This window comes from Mixophyes fleayi, chromosome 12 (assembly GCF_038048845.1).
Source record: "Mixophyes fleayi isolate aMixFle1 chromosome 12, aMixFle1.hap1, whole genome shotgun sequence".
NCBI classification, from domain to species: Eukaryota; Metazoa; Chordata; class Amphibia; order Anura; family Limnodynastidae; genus Mixophyes; species Mixophyes fleayi.
The window spans coordinates 72,094,937-72,109,172 of NC_134413.1; the positions used below are offsets into that span (position 1 = coordinate 72,094,937).

Below are 14,236 nucleotides of genomic sequence, written 5' to 3' on the forward strand. Positions count from 1 at the left end.
ACTCCTCAGTGCTTTTGGGGTGTCCTCCCTATTTGTGCATTAATATTTCTGGCTGTCAAAAGTCATATCTGTCAGCAGTATCTACTAAATAATTTTTAGCACTCCTCAGTGCTTTTGGGGTGTCCTCCCTAATTGTGCATTAATATTTCTGGCTGTCAAAAGTCATATCTGTCAGCAGTATCTACTAAATAATTTTTAGCACTCCTCAGTGCTTTTGGGGTGTCCTCCCTAATTGTGCATTAATATTTCTGGCTGTCAAAAGTCATAACTGTCAGCAGTATCTACTAAATAATTTTTAGCACTCCCCAGTGGTTTGCGCTCAGAATGGATTCAAAGCAGTCCACATATGATCTGAATGAGCAACCAGGTTCTGTCACCAGTCCTGATGTTAGTGTTCCCAGTACGTCATCTGGCCAAGGCGATGTCAAACAACAGAGTGTTTTCAAATTAGTGCAAAAAACAAAAACCAAAAAAAAATTTACTGTATTGAAGCGAAAAAGAAGTGTAACTGAGCAAAAGTTAAGTGACGATAAAAAAAAAATTACAAGCATGCCATTCTACACACGCAGTGGCAAAGAGAGAATGAGGCCTTCACCTTTGGCTATTAGTGGCAGATCCCAAAAAGTTACCCAGCCTACAATTGGTGCACAACTACTGTTACGCGTCAAAGCCGAGCTGCAAGATAACAGTGAGGCATTACAGGAGAATATTTGCTCTGATTCACAAATGACAACAATCCCTGTGGAGAGTCCATCCAACAGTGGGATGGCTAATAGTGAGCATTCTGCTGATGTGTGCCTTAATAGCCCGAGTGTAGCCGGTGATACCCAAATTGAGGATGCCACTTTGGAATTAGAAGAGGATGAGGGGGAGATTTGTGTAGGCGACGAGGGCGCTAATGAGGATGTTGATGAGGATGAGGTTGTTTGTGTAAGTCCTGCACCAGTGGCAGCAGTTCTGGCACGTGACAAGAAAAAGGCCATTGTCATGCCTGGGCATAAAACAAAAAAATCCACTTCTTATGTGTGGAATTATTTCTACCCAAATCCAGACAACAATTGTATAGCCATTTGTAGTGTATGTCAAGCCACAGTCAGTCGAGGGAGGGACCTTAACCATCTTGGAACCTCGTCTATGTTACGCCATTTAACGAGAGTTCATGGCAAAGTGTTGGGAAAAGCTGAAAGTTCTTCCCAAAAGAATACAAGCACTCCCTCATCAGCTAAGACCCTCCGCTCACCGACATACCGACGGCTACAAAATACACCCACCACACCATCCTCATCAATATCCTCAGTAGCGCTCGGAGTTAGCCCGGCATCCCACTTAAGGCTGGATGACTCCGGCACTATTATTGATTCCTCTGAAGAAAGCGTTAGTCCTGCTGCTGCTGTTGCTGCTGCTGGGGGTGAATCGTCACCCCAGAGGCAGGTTAATAAAATGAGCAGTCCTACATTTCAGCAATTAACTGTGAAACAATCATTTGCGAGGGGAAGCAAATATGACAGCAGTCACCCAGTCGCCAAGCGAATCACAGACGCCATGGCTGCAATGTTAGTGTTAGATCTGCGTCCAATCTCCACAATAAACGCAGCTGGTTTTTCACAGTTAATTGAGGTTTTGTGTCCGCGTTACAGAATTCCATCGCGACACCATTTCTCCGTAAAGCTATTCCACAACTATACCAAAAAGTGTGTAAAAATGTAGAGATTGCGCTGAAAAATGCCATTCTGCCCACTGTTCACTTAACCACAGATATGTGGACAAGTGGAAGTGGCCAAACCAAAGACTATATGACTGTGACAGGCCACTGGGTTGGTCATTCACCTTCACCAGCAGGAACAGCAGCAGCATGTACACCACTACGTAACATTTGTCACAGGCAGGCCACTCTTTGTATCACCGGCTTCACTAACAGGCATACGGCTGACAATTTGTTACGCAAACTGAAAGATGTGATTGATGCATGGCTTATACCACTCGGACTCTCCCCAGGGTATGTCATTTCAGATAACGCCAACAATATAGTGCGAGCATTACAGCTGGGTGATTTCCAACGTATTCCCTGTTTTGCTCACACCATCAACTTGGTGGTGCAGAGCTTCCTACGAAATAACCGTGAGGTGCAGGAGATGCTTTCGGTGGCCCGTAAAATTTCAGGCCATTTCAGGCATTCAGCCACAGCATGTAGGAGATTACAGCAGCTCCAAGAGCAGTTTAACTTGCCCTGCCACCAACTTAAGCAAGAGGTGGTAACTCGGTGGAATTCCACCCTGTACATGCTTCAGAGGATGGAGGAACAGCGCAAAGCCATCCAAGCATATTGCACAAGTCATGACATTGGGAAAGGAGGGGGGATGTATTTCACTCTTGCACAGTGGGGAATCCTTTCAGTGCTGTGCAAGGTGCTGAAACCATTTGAAGTTGTGACATGTGAGGTCAGTGCAGACTCTGCTAGTTTGAGCCAAGTCATTCCTTTAATTAGACTATTGGAAAAGCAGCTTGAGAAAATGAAGGAGGAGCTGAAAGCAAGCAATTCAGCAAAGTATGTTGGCCTTGTCGATCAAGTACTTAATTCGCTTCACAATGATCCTCGAGTTATTAAGATCTTGAACTCGGATCAGTACGTTTTGGCCACTGTGCTTGATCCAAGGTTTAAAACCTACATTGAGTCTTTACTTGTAAATGAGCGAGATGTGAACTTTTGCAAGGAGCTATTGCTCAGCAAGTTGGCCGCTGAACTGGGCCTCGGCTTGACGACGTGTCCTCCTTCACTTTCTCAAGCTGTTGCTCGTAAAAAATTAAATTTCCAAAAAAGAAGCAGGGAAGACACAGGGGGCAGACCAGAACAATTTAACATCTGGGCTGGTTTGAAGGATTTTTCAAAAAAATGTGTCACTTTGCCCATAACTCCATCCAATATGAGTATAAACATGCAAAGGATGGTGGAGGATTACTTTCAAGAGGTAGTTGATATGGAAATGTCAGACAGTCCCTTTCCTTACTGGGAAGAAAAGCAGGCCATTTGGAAACCCATGTAGAAACTTGCTTTGCAATACCTAAGCTGCCCACCCTCCAGTGTGTACTCTGAACGAGTGTTCAGCACAGCAGGGAACTTAGTCAGTGATCGCCGTAGAAGGTTACTTCCCAAAAATGTGGAGAAAATGATGTTTATAAAAATGAACTACATCTTCCACGAGGAAGGCCTTCACCATCCAAGACATCCAAGCACTGACTGTTCTCTAATGGCGGATTCAAGCGGCGATTAATTGATAGTCTGTGATGATGACGTACACACTGATGAGGGTGAGGATTAAGCTGAAGATGATGCCGATAACATCTTTTTAAAACTTTCTATGTAAGTGTAGGGTGCAATCTACCCCCAAAGAGGAAAGGGACTTGTGGCATTTCCATATCACATACCATCTTGAAAGGCTGCTGTTAGGGCAATTTATCCTTAAGGGTAGGGTGTCATAGACAGAGTGTCCCTAAACTGGCTTTGTCCATTTTTCATAATATTGTACAGTCTATAATGGCTGAATTTTTGGGTATTTTATACAAGTGGAGGGGGGCCTAGAGAGACAGAAACCAAACTGGCTTTTTCCATGTCAATTAATATTGTACAGTCTATAATGGCTGAATTTTTTGGTATTTTATACAAGTGGAGGGGGGCCTAGAGAGACAGAGTGACCCCAAACTGTCTTTCTCCATGTCAATTAATATTGTACAGTCTATAATGGCTGAATTTTTTAGTATTTTATACAAGTGGAGGGGGGCCTAGAGAGACAGAAACCAAACTGGCTTTCTCCATGTCAATTAATATTATACAGTCTATAATGGCTGAATTTTTTGGTATTTTATACAAGTGGAGGGGGGCCTTGAGAGACAGAAACCAAACTGGCTTTTTCCATTTCTTTACATATTTAACTATAAGTGTAGGGTGTAATATACATTCAAAGATGATGGCTGCATTGCCAATATGCATAGATGGAGAGGAAGACAATCTGTTTTGTGTGTAGAATAGGCCTACCAACGAAGAATTAAACTGTTTTTTTGGATGATTTATTACCTCAACAATTAGATTACTTGTCTCTAAAACAGTTGGAGCACTAAATTGGGTTAATTTAGGCCCAAAAACATGGATTTTCCAAAAAAATAGCAAAACAAAACCAAACAAAACCAAAACCAAAACCAAAACACGACGGTAATCCAGATCCAAAACCGAATCCAAAACCAAAACATGATGATTACAAATTATAATAGTGCCCCCTTAATGATATAATTATTATTTTAGGGTTTCTCTCTTTTTTCGTCTCTCTTGTGTCCAGCACCTGTTCCCGCAGTGTGTGCAGGGAGGCCCCTGGACGTGACGTAATAACGCTGTCATACTTAGGGGAGCCGGGCGCCCCTGCATACAGTCACACCTGGGACTAGGTGCTGCTGGCAATTAAGATGGCAATTTTTAAAGGAGAACCCCGGCGTGATCTGTGTATCTGCTAAAATGTAACATTCTCAACTTGTATAAGTTAATGGTAGATGCAACTCATTTAGGAAATAGGACAGACTGTATAGGCGAGCATCACATATCTGGGGTTAACCATATTTACTTTTTATGTTCCCGGTTGTCTTAGGAGAGTGTATCAAGACCGCAGTCACCACCGCGGGTATTTTATATGGGCTCCAGCTCGGAGGTATTTTCTACATATATAACTTTCTAAATATATAAGTCTTCCCATCAGCGGACATCATTTTATATTTATTTATTTTACACCAATGGTATATGTTTGAGGTTGAAGCCATGTGTTGAGAGACTTTCATTTTTAAAACCCATATACTTCCTCCTACAATATGTTTGTAATGACAATTACTTTTACTGCCCCCGGTTGTCTTAGGAAGATGTATCAAGCGCCGGATCAGCACCTCCAGGAGTACATTTGGATTCCAGCTTGGCGGTAAGTATTGTCTAGGTATACAGCTTTCTAAACATATAAATCTTCCCATCAGCGGACTCTTCACAGGTTGAATATGGTTGAGGTTGATGGGGCTTGTTAGCGGTGGGTGGTCTACACCAACAGCGAGCTGGGTGGAGGGCTGGAGCAAAGATGAAATCCAGTACTTCTCAGGTACCAGATGCAAACATCCAATCTCTATTATCTGTCTGCTAATATGGGTCATTTCTATATCTGACCTTGAGAAAACTATCCCGTTCAGTCGTCACAATGACCGAAATATATTGTCTCCCGTTTTCTTTCTTGTCCTGGATTCATAGAACTCCCTTCCACTTACTTGTATAAGTATGAATGGAAGAGGTGTAACATAATCTACAAGAGTAGATCAGTTAGATATGAATATTCCCAACGGTCTGTGAGGTCATTTGGTGAATGATGTTTGAGAACAGAGATGTCTCATGTTTATAATGACATTTACTTTTTCTGCATCCTGTTTTCTTAGTGTCGTGCACCAACACCGGATACAGCTTTAGAAAAATATCTTCTGAATTACACCTTTAAGGTATGTTCTAGATATACAACTTTTTAAAATATAAGTCTTCCCATCAGTAGACTCTCCATATTATATTTATTTGACACAGATGGAATATGGTTGAGGTCATGGACCTTGCTGGTTGGTGATGGTGGGTGGTCTACAGCAATGTGTACATATCAGATATCTATTATGCTCCTGTTAATATGAATAATTTCTATATCTGCACCTGATAAAACTATGCTGCCCAGTCATCACAATGTATAAAATATTCTGTCTTCTTCTTACTCACCCACTTGTATGAGTATGAATGGATGAGGTGTAAAGTAATCTCTTTCAGTAGATCATTTCGACCTGAATAGATCTGACAGTTCATAAGGCCACTATGGGGAAAGAGATCTCACATCTATAATAGAGTTGATATGGTGATGGTGATAGTATGATGTTTAAGGGCAAGTTACTCCACCCAGTGCAGAAACACAGGGCCATGCCAGTGCTTCCTATAGAGAAGCACATGGCAGCAATCTGCACCCAGGAACTTCTAAGATAAGAGAATTATACAGGTCACTCTTTCTTGCTTTAAAGACATAAGAAGTTGGGCAGTCAGGTGACATTTTTCGGACTTTGAGGTCATTACTCATAAGATCTGGTTGACCTGCTGTCATAATATTGTGAATGTAGCAAAGGAGGCAGAGCTAGATTAAGGATTTGGGGGGCCCAGGGTACTTAAGAGAGGGGGGCCCTATGGTCTAACGTTAACAGCACAGTGCCATCATTCAGGGAGAGAGTTACTAAGTCACATAGTTCTAAACCTACTACAATAATACACTATTAAATGTCATGTATATATATATATATAATAATGTAGTAATGTAGTAATCTATGTATGAAATGTAAAATTTACGTAAATTCAAATTTGCAATATCATCCTAGACCCTAGTAACTCCTACTCTTGTTATAACAATTCACTGGATTTTCTCTGTATTCATTTTTAAAACACATATTCTCTCTCTGTAATAACATTTACTTTTTCTGCTCCTTGTTGTCCTATTAGTGCGCACCAAGACTGGAGTCACCGCCCCCAGGATTTTATCTGGATCACAGCTCGGAGGTATTTACTAAGATACAACTTTCTAAAAATATAAGTCTTCCCATCAGTGACCACTTCACATTATATTAATTTTACACAGATGGAACATAATTGAAGTTGAGGCCATTGGGCCTTGGTGGTGGTGGCGGTGGGAGGTCTAAAGCAACAGCAAGCTGGGTGGAGGGGTGGAGGGGTGGGGCAGAAAAATGGAATCCAGATCAGATACCAGGTACAGCAGAGGATATGTGGAAAAATCAGATTTCTATTATGCTTCTGCTTATATGAGTAATCTTTATATCTGGGCTTGCAAAACATTTAGATTTCTGTTGAGAACATGACAAAATATCCTACCCCACACTTGCTGCCTAGGTGTGATCTTTGGCTCAAAACTATCCTTTATTCCCCACATCCCATCTCTATCTCTCTGACCCCCTGACCAACATTGCTGTGTGACTGGATCATATAGCCCACTGAGCACTTTTTACAGTTGCAATCTGACCAATATACAATATATAGCACTTAACCTCATGTATCAAACTTACATTGTCCCATAGGTTGTAAGCTTGTGAGCAGGGTCCTCTTACTTCTCTGTCTGTCTGTATTACCCAGTACTGTTTTATTACTGTGTTTGTATCCATTTGTAAAGCACTATGGAATATGCTGGCGCTATATAAATAAATGATGATGATGATAGTACCAGAGGTAGCAAAAGTCAACACAAAGCCCAAGAGTAGAGCTGGACATCGGGAAATCTTCTACCTCCTGATAAAATTGATCTCTTTAGGATCGAGTGTTTGATTCCTGAGGGTTTCCCATTTCATGCAACGTTTGTAAATATCTGCTAAATTACACTATCAGTTACTCTGATATCCTACTATTAGTCTGGGGATGGTCTTCTCATTTGTTTGGTTCACGTGAAGTGCTATCCTGTTTTACGAGTACTAGGAATGTATCTTTGGCTGTAGCTCGTAAAATTTCAGTCCATTATTGGTATTTGGCTTCCGCATGTAGATTAATGTAACAGACGCAACACAAATATAATCTGCCTTGTTTGTTAAACCATGCGCATGTCCTTTTGGCTTTGTCTACCTGTTTCCTTTATTAAGCTGACATTCTGCTATCTATATGTCCTCTGTTTCATTTCTGTCCAATGCCGTCTACTTCTACTACTAGGAATGTCTTGTTATGATTGGTTACTACAAGTTACAGCTCATCTGTAAAATCTCCATCAGCTTAAAAAAACAAAACAACTTAATGCACATGCAGCCCCAGGAGTGAATTGCGTAAAACTAATGGTTGCTTCATGCTTAGGATATTGTACCTGTGTACATGGTTTACCCCATTGTGTAGTCATTCTTTTCATATGCAAACATTTTATAAACAGTCAGAATTCTCAGCATCTGATGAAGTGAAGACAACTGAAGATGCTGGATGTGAAGTTCCCATCAATGAGGTATGGTGGCTTTTTGACTTCATATTTAGATGGATTCTATTATCCTCTGCAAAAGGTCTGATTGGAGGAAAGAGATAGATCAGGGGGCGGCTTTGCTAAGTGCAGATAAGGCGCACAACTGTGTCTAGTTTTGCACTGTTATTTTAATGAGCTAGTTTGGGAGGAGAAGCTGCTTTTAGGGAAGCAACTGAATGTTTTGATGTTTGTATATGAGCCTTAGAGCTTCTGTAGTTCATCACATGACTTTATTAGAACACATAATGGTGAAGGAAGCTGGTAAAATTCATTATGTCCGCACAATTTGTGCTCTTTAATTAAGTTACATTCAGAGGAGGGAATTCAATTGACAGCATTACTCGTGAGAATAACGCGTTCCTTGCACTATTAATGTTACTACGGTAATAGTGCACATTATTACCGTTAGTACGGTAATCTCAACATTGATTTTCGCTTGCAGCTCTGAAAGCCTTGAGTAGAGAGCCGCGTTAAAATTATCGTACTAACGATAATAGGGCGTGGGCTGCGTTATTCTCACGAGTAACGCTGCCAATTGAATTCCCCCATAGAACATCCAGGCCTGCGATAATAACTAATCCTTGTTACATTTACTAAGATCAGTATCAGTTTTCTTAGCAGGCTTGGACTCAAACTTTTTTCCCCTACAGAATACACATGAGAAACAGACAGCAACAGAACGTCTTCATGCTTTATGCAGCTTGGTCTCAGACTGTACACCATCCCCACCAGAAAGACCGCATGCCTCAATTGACAACATCCCTTCTTCCGTTCCCGTGGTCATCACTACATCACCGCAGGTGGACACAAGAGAGATCACCATCGAGAATGATGCACAAGCAGATTTTTCATTCTTCTGTTTGTGCTCATGGTGCTGCCTTCCAGCAGACCAGCAGCAGCGTAGGCAACAGCAAACATCTGGCCCCCGGAGATCTCGTCTTCAGTCCCTGTGGAGGTGGATTCGTAAAAGATGTGGAAGGGTGGTTTCTGCGAGCAACATCAGTGGAAACCAAGACAATGGCAGCGCTGGGAACTGAGACATACCATCATGCGGCATACAGGGTGAGCTCATGTCTTGCACTGAAGGGTTAAGTTGTTACATAGTCTGATTCTACACATACTAACCTAGGAAACACCTATATTGTACTGATGCACTATCCACAATGTTCTACACATATATACACCAAGAAAATAATAATCAGATTCTGTTGGCTGAATCCCAAGGATTCAACTGAACACAAATCTTCCTAAACCTGCTAGGAATTATCCACATTTTAATCCAAATTCAGGATTCTGTACATCAATATATTTTACATATAATACATTTTCTACATTTAGAAATATAGCTGTAACATAAGTCTTCTAGTTTTACTCTTTCCTTCACCATCAGCCATCTAAAGATACAATATATTTACATAAATTAGTGGTCTTAAGTATGGATTTAACCAAATCTACCAGAGATCTTTAATTCTTCATATAAAACCTGCACATACTACAAATGTATTAGAAACATGAAATTATCTGATAGAAGAGGACTAGTGACTGTATCCGTCAGTGCAAGACATTTCCCCTGTTCATGAGCACGGAAAGATGGACACTGTTGCTGATTTAACACCAGATGTTTCATATAGATATATAGATATATAGATATATAAATATATAGATCTATTTGTTTCATTTAGATATACAGATATAGATGTTTATGTAATATGCTTAAAATATTGGTAGTTACAAAAAAACAAAAAAAAACAAAAAAATTATTATAAGAGTAAGAGAGGGCTGGGATTAGAAGTGATATAAACACTGAGGGTGCATGTAGATGAAAAGGTTAAGGTGACTGGCGGGTCAGGTTCAGGGCAGGATCATGCGTCCTCCCTGGCAGGTCATCGAGTGTCCCCTGCACGATTGCCTCAAATTTAGTTGACCCAGGTCAGCGAGCAGGTCCAGTCGCGGTCGGCTGACCGTAGTTTGTTTACTTTAGCACTGTTGGTGGATGCGGGGACTGCGGCTCCTGGGCCGGGGAGCTCTCTTTCTGTTTCTCCCTCTGCAGGTTCGGCTGGTTGTGTGACATCAGGTCAGAGGTCTGGGCGTGCTTCTTATGCGGAAGCCGCATCTACGGCCATGGTGGGCCCGTCATCACGTGTGGAAGGTGGTAGTCGTGGATCAGTTGGTGAGCATGCCAGTAGGGTGTCTGGTTCTAGCTCTGATTCCAGCTCTTCTACCTCTGGGAGTGAGGTTCCGGCCAGGTCTGGGAGGGCAGACACAAGATTGATGAAGCTCCTGGAGAGGAAGTTGTGTAGTACCTGCCATAGGGCGGGGTTGGAAGGTGTTGGTTCCAATGAAGGAAGCAGGATATTGAGGGATGATGTGGTGCGCTGTTCCAATACAGCCGTCAGGGGGATATTAGGGTCCGGGTGCGTGGTAAGATAGGCACAGGTTGTTTTGTGGATATGTTTGCCATCACTAATAAGGCTACAGATGATTTGGCAGCATCAAGGTCACGCTCTGGCGTGTTGACGAGGCATATCGAGAAATTGTCATACCTGGTTATTGAAATTGACACTGTTGCAGGGTGTTGTAAGCTTCCAATGGAGGAAGTAGCTAAGTTGAGGGGTGTGATTGATTCGTTTCAGGGTGAGTGTAAGGTGCAGTAAAAACAGGTGCAGTCACTGCTTGGCCTGCTTAATTTTGCTTGTAGAGTGATACCCATGGGTAGGGGTTTTTGCCAGAAGTTAGAGAGGGCTACGGTTGGGATTACAAAAGCAAGGCATTTTGTGAGGATATCCAAGGAAATTAGAGATTATATGGCTATGTGGTGCATGTTCTTGGAAAATTTTAAATGAGTTTGAAGCTGCTTTGTTTCGGCTTGAGTGTGTAAAGTCTTTTTTCATGGCTTTCAGAAATACAACAGAGGGATTGAATGAGACCGAGGTGATATAAACACTGAGGGGGCAGGCAGAGGAAAAAGTACAGGCATACCAGGAGTTAACTTATCTGGGTTGTGGTAGAAATCTGAGTTATCCAATCAGTGGAGCCGGAAGGGGAGGGGTTTGCTTTCCTGAGGAGGCTTATAACATATAGGAAAAGGATGTGACTTCCTCTTGCCGGATAGATTTGTTAAGTGAGTATGGGCTCTCTGTTGTCCTGGTAAGTATTGCTACATAAACTGTTTTTTCACTGTGTTTTTTAACTGTGTTATACTGTTTTTGGTTTTGCATTTATTGCTGTTATCGTGGTAATTTAAGTTGTATTTTCAGTGTTCTTTTCTTTTCACATTTTTTCCCAATCCATTCTCCTCCTTGTTTTCTCCACCTTATCTTTTTCCCCTAGTTCTTGTCCCTGCCTCCCCCCCTTTCCCCTCTCTCTTTTTCTTGTTTGTTTTTTGTTACCTTTTCCTTCCCCCATTATGCTCCGGGCCAAGAGAGTTAGGGTTCCACCCCACCGCCTCCCTGAGGCTTGTTCCCCCCCTCGGCCCTTAGTAAGCGGCGAGCCCAGATCCGGGCCTCGCCGACGGGTGTTTCCTCTTCCCCCCTCTCGGGTAGTGGGGTGGGTGTCCCCGGCGGTTCCGCTGCGGCCGCGGCGGCTAGAAAAGTTTCTGCCCATGCGCGACGACGCGCACGCACGCAGACGCATGCGCGTCAGTCCATCCCGATTCAGGCGGCCATGTTAGATGCGGGCGCTCCGGGAGCGCCCGTGGATGCCCCTGCAGCCCAGTAGAATTGACAAGGTTGTATAGGGATATGTCTCCTGCTCCCGGTGGTTATTGGCTTAGACATAGTAATGGTTTTCCCCTTACAAAGTTTCAATTTTCAGCGGTATTCAAAATATGCGTGGTTAAGCTTGGTTTGAGTGCAGCGGACTATGGGACGCATTCCTTTAGGATACGGGCAGCTACGGTAGCGGCAGAAGAAGGTGTGTCTGAGCAGAGCATTATGGCTTTGGGTAGATGGAAGTCTAAGTGTTTTAAGCGGTATGTCAGACCAGCTGTGGCACTCTAGCCTTAGACAGGGCGATGTAATAAGGCTGACCTATGACGTTGCGTTGCTTACCTTGTTGAAAGGGAGCGCGGAGGGTTTTGCCATTTCTTTTCTCCGGGGGCCTGATTGGCGGTGGCACCCCGGGGTTTCCGGTTTTACCTCCGCATGGGTCACCCTGCGTTATGCGCGAATGTGGCAGTTTTTTTTGTTTTCAATATTAATTATGTTTTACGTTTTGCCATTTAATTTACTACTAATAAATTACTCCATGTTGCAGGTGTACGTCAGGATGGGAGGAGTATTTGACTGGTAGGCCATTCATTTGTTTTTTGGGCCGGTAAGAGCGGCCCTGCTCATGATGTGAGCAAATTTTCCAGGGCGGAGTCAATAAGATGGATAGGTGTTAGGGGTATGCGTTGGGCATCTCTGTTGAAGATACTAAAAGGCACAGAGAGTAGGTTTGGGCGCCCTTTATAACTTGTAATTCACCTTGGGGGGAATGACCTGGGTAAGTGGTCCAGTTTAGAGCTCATTGAACATATAAGATCTGATGTCGGGGCCATTAAGTTACATTGGCCAACAGTTCACCTTACATGGTCCGATATTATCCCTAGGCGCAATTGGAGAGGGGCGGATAAACCAGCACGGATTGAGAAAGCTTGTGGGAAGGTAAATAGGGCGGTTCGGAAGATCTTTCAGGAAGTAGGTGGTGGCTGCATTAGTTATCCGTCCATAAGGGCTTTGTTGACGCAGTACTATAGGCCCGATGGTGTACATTTGTCTGATTTGGGTATGGCATACTTTATAGAGCAGATATTTGGTTTTCTTGTTTGGCTATGAGAGGTCGGTTGGTGACGGGCTGCGGTTCCTGGTGGGAAACCTTAGCTGTGGCGGTAAGCAGCCCAATCAGCGGCCATTTTGTTACATTGAAGGCGTAGTAGGCACTCTCCTCTTAAAGGGATTGGGCAATTAGCAGAATAGCCCTTCGGTGTTAAGGGGCTCCGCTTAGGCGGGCGGGCCTCAGCTAATATGCCAAATGGGGGAGTTTGGCATTTTACGCCTAGTCGAGTCCAAATTAGTTTGGACAGAATTTACATCTAGTAGGTGTGGCCTGGATGCTGATTGGTCTGTTTATGTTGGCCACCAATTTTTCCCCAGCAGGTTTCGCCTATAATAAATTCCTGACCTTTCAAACGCCAATTCAAGTCTCTGTGTCGTTATTTTAGTTGTTAAGTTAACTCTGGTAAAGGTTAAAGATGATATAGAAGTTTGTCCACCATAAGCGGTTTAATACAACAGAGGGATTGAATAAGACCGAGGTGATATAAACGCTAAGGGGGCAGGCAGAGGAAAAAGTACAGGCATACCAGGAGTTAACTTATCTGGGTTGTGGTAGAAATCTGAGTTATCCAATCAGTGGAGCCGGAAGGGGAGGGGTTTGCTTTCCTGAGGAGGCTTATAACATATAGGAAAAGGATGTGACTTCCTCTTGCCGGATAGATTTGTTACCCACCCACCCATCCCATATTGTGGTATTGATATTGGACTTGTGTTTACAAGTGGCAGTAAGCAGCCCAATCAGCGGCCATTTTGTTACATTGAAGGCGTAGTAGGCACTCTCCTCTTAAAGGGATTGGGCAATTAGCAGAATAGCCCTTCGGGGTTAAGGGGCTCCGCTTAGGCGGGCGGGCCTCAGCTAATATGCCAAATGGGGGAGTTTGGCATTTTACGCCTAGTCGAGTCCAAATTAGTTTGGACGGAATTTACAACTAGTAGGTGTGGCCTGGATGCTGATTGGTCTGTTTATGTTGGCCACCAATTTTTCCCCAGCAGGTTTCGCCTATAATAAATTCCTGACCTTTCAAACGCCAATTCAAGTCTCTGTGTCGTTATTTTAGTTGTTAAGTTAACTCTGGTAAAGGTTAAAGATGGTATAGAAGGTTGTCCACCATAAGCGGTTTACAGGTGAGTTGTTAGCTTCATCTAGATCAGCAATCGGTTCAGGGTTACTTCACAGAAATGTTGTGGTTAAGAATGATAACATAGCTTGTAAGATCCATAGATCGAAGACTGATCCTTTGGGTAGGGGGCGGTGGATTACCTAGCATCGTAATCAGGATATTGCAGTTTGCCCGCTTGAGTTTACAAGATTGTATAGAGATATGTCCCCTGCTCCTGGTGGTAATTGGCTTAGGCACCATGATAGGTACCCCCTTACGA

At 43.0% G+C, this 14,236-nt stretch overlaps 1 long non-coding RNA gene across 1 annotated transcript; it reads left to right on the plus strand.

Moving 5' to 3' along the window:
• The first annotated feature begins 5,455 nt into the window (after window positions 1-5,455).
• On the plus strand, window positions 5,456-8,926 carry LOC142108696 (uncharacterized). The gene is made up of 4 exons (XR_012680198.1): window positions 5,456-5,511; window positions 6,536-6,592; window positions 7,956-8,024; window positions 8,690-8,926. It is a non-coding gene; the product is annotated as an uncharacterized LOC142108696 (long non-coding RNA).
• Window positions 8,927-14,236: the final 5,310 nt, after the last annotated feature.